The following is a 3,469-nucleotide window of genomic DNA, read 5'->3' on the forward strand; positions in this document are numbered from 1 at the left end:
GTTTTTATTTTAAACCTGCCATTCTCCCTATCTACACATGAATATTATCTCAAATGAAATTTATTTTGTCACATACACATGGTTGCAGATGTTAATGCGAGTGTAGCGAAAATGCTGTGCTCTAGTTCCGACCATGCAGTAATATCTAACAAGTAATCTAACAATTTCACAACAGCTACCTCATACACACAAGTGTAAAGGAATGATAAGAATTAGTTACATAAAAATATATGAATGAGCGATGGCCGAATGGCATAGGCAAATGCAGTAGATGGTATAGAGTACAGTATTACATATGAGATAGTAATGTAGGGTATGTACAATTATATAAAGTGGCATTGTTTAAAGTGGCTAGTGATACATGTATTACATCCAATTTTTAATTATTAAATGGCTAGAGATTTGAGTCAGTATGTTGCAGCAGCCACTCAATGTTAGTGATGGCTGTTTAATCAGTCTGATGGCTCCTTGAGAATAGAAGCTGCTTTTTGCACGTCACATCTCGTCCCGAGACTTTGATGCACCTGCTTACCCTGATGAGAGCGTTGCGCGGATGGTCTCCTGAGGGATTCTCGCTCACGAGCGCGATGGAGATAATATGACGACTAGGTGGAAACAGGCAGTGGCTCGGTGTGATTTCGCGTCTTAACTCCGTATGGACAGAGACACTTGTTTGGTGTCTGCGACCTACGCGCTGCCTTGGGTTGACGGATGAGGGCGGAGGATGGCATTGGATTAGGTGTGCCTCTCTGGAAAGGTGCAGTACGTTCAGAGCCTTGGATCCCAGGGCTGTGAATTTATGGCGGGCCAGGCGTCTCTGATTAGGCCCCAGAATCAGCCCAAATTGAACCCCTCCTTCTCTCGGATGAGCTTTTTAGCACGAGGGTATTGTCGTGGCGTGGACAACGCACCAGTCTCCCAGGCCACATGAGGTCCGATACATCTAGGTCTGTGATATTCACGCGGAGAGCAGAAGCCATGAGCTGCGCCCGAAATTGTGCATCCTGGTCACCAAAGTTGTCATATGGGTGTTGTGTTCTCTGAGAGAGTGGTCACAGGAGCCCAATCACTTCTTCTATTCCTAGTCGGACCTCCCTGAGGTTTGGAATGGACGGCTGTATAGTGGCAGTCGGGGCTAGCGCCCTTTCCCTTGCGCAGCCACAACAAATCGGAGGGCTGTCTGGTTGCGTGCCGGCCGGTGGACCACCTTCAGTCTCATTATGTCCGAAAATGCCAACCGCGATGTGTTACCGGCCGATGAAACTTAAATTGAACCTTTTCACCTTCTCTCACTACTGTCCCGTCGGATGTGGATAGGGGGCTGCTCCCTCTGGTGTTTTCCTGTAAGTACCACGATCAATCTGCCTTGTTTTGTTGACGGATTGAGTGTGAGGTTATTTTCTCTGACACTGTACAACTCACCAGCAGGGACGCCCCTACAACTCGTACCCCACCTGCTCAGCCAAAAAAGCACACCGTCAAATTCGTTGTTGGTAATGCTGGAGGATGCTATAGCAGCCTATGACAGAACGTTCTCCACTTGTAAATGTTGTGCTTGCCAAAACGACGGCGTTGGATTGACTGCCAGACTCTGTCACGTCTGTCAACGATTAAAGATAGTGGTGCGTGGTGCGCAAGCCTATCGCCTTTTCATCTCACTGTTGCAATGAGGTCACTAGAGGAGCGACGGAAGTGCAGACATGGGCAAGAGATTGGCTGGTGAGCACACAATCGGCATGTTCTCGTTGAGCAAATGCCACCCTCTGTGGGCCGCCAAAACGTCGGTCTTGGAGGCACCAGCGGCGTGTGAGTTGATTTGTTTTATCCCATCACACATCTCACACCACCGTGGAACGCTCGGGATGCCTGCACTACCTAGCTCGACCTCGATGGGAGTCCGGTTGCTGCTCACGCGTACGGCGCCATCCAGGGAGTTCACCAGGCGACCCAGTTTGCACTAGGGGAGTGTGGAGAGAACAAGCGAGCACACGAGCAGATCCGGCGACTTTCTGTTTGAAGTGTAAGCGAGGGTATGTGTGGTCATTGTGGGTGTGCTGATGAGGGCTCTTTTGAGCAAATGCCTTGATGTCTGTCACGGCACGATGAAAACAAAGGGCCCGCGAGCATATGGCTTAACTGATAGGGTAGTTGCCCGCTTCTGCTGTCAGGAGACTTGGGCAGTGTGCAGTGTGAAGGTTGCGTCGTCTCCTGTGACTCTATTGGGGCGGTAAGGTCCATAAGTTGGATGTGGGGCCTCTGGTGTCAGGTACGGTGCTCTGTGCAGGTGATATGGTCCTTAACTCACGTCTCTCAAAGCAGCTTCATTGATCAGGAGAGTAGAGTGCTACAGGCGCCGTCCTCCGAGCGGGCTGTCATGTGGATAGGTTATATTATCATGCTCTGGGCTGTCTACTCTGGTAGCTGTGTCAGCGTCCATCCGCCCTGGTGCATAGCGGACAGGAACACTAAGGCGTCGGTTACCACGGCTATGCGAGCGAAAGAGCAGACCTATTTGGGTTTAGAGCCACAGCTTTGGCAGGTGGTATTGATTGGAAATGCTATATCGCCGTCTGCAGAGAGCTGCACTACCCTCGAGAAGCCTACCATGTGCTGTGGTTCTTGTCAGGAGTCACTTGCTCCTTAGGACGTCTCCCAGCCTAGGGTCACTCTGCCGTTCTGGTGCCGGACCGTCCTTAGCAGGATGGGTATATAAGAGCACCAGCGTCCTATCAAAATTCAAATAGTGCACCTCCAACACATCTGTCAGGTCTTGCCAAAGGAGCGGCAAGTAGGAGCACGACGGTCAGGAGTGATATGGTTATGGGTCGTGTGCGCGCTTGTGTCGGTGCACTCACACTGATTTGTCCTCGTTATAACGAGCAGATAGAAGTTGTTATTGTGGTCGCTGGGGCATAGACATCTGTGTTCCGGCTGAGCGGGGCTGGTTTTCTTTTTGTAGGTCCGCGATTTGGCAATGACACTGTAGACCACTCGCTCTCCTTGAGCCTATTTCGAGGGGTGTCCCTATTCCGTTGGCTAATATAGCGTGCCGGTCTAGTAGTAATTCCGGTTGACCAAACCTCTTTTGTTGCCCGATTCCCTTATGTTCCATTTTTCACTATACAGCATATGTGAAATGTATGGTCATTTCAGTGGTTGCTTCTTAAAACTTTGTATGTGTCTCGTAGTAGTTACCGTAAGGGTGGATCTTCGGCGGTGACACGAGAAGTGGTGATGTTGCTGAGTTGGGAGAGTTGTGTGTTTAATTGTGAAGTTGTTCTCTCTTTGTTTGTAATGTGCTGTCTGTTTGCCTTAGGTGTTTTTTGAGCAGTGTATATAAGGCGACCGGAAACATGAATGAATACAAACAGTGTAGCTATTCCCTCCGCAAGACAACAAAACAAGCTAAGCGTCAGTATAAGAGACAAAGTAGAGTCGCAATTCAACGGCTCAGACACGCGAGGTATGT

The sequence above is a fragment of the Salvelinus sp. IW2-2015 genome, linkage group LG30 (genome assembly GCF_002910315.2).
Source record: "Salvelinus sp. IW2-2015 linkage group LG30, ASM291031v2, whole genome shotgun sequence".
NCBI classification, from domain to species: Eukaryota; Metazoa; Chordata; class Actinopteri; order Salmoniformes; family Salmonidae; genus Salvelinus; species Salvelinus sp. IW2-2015.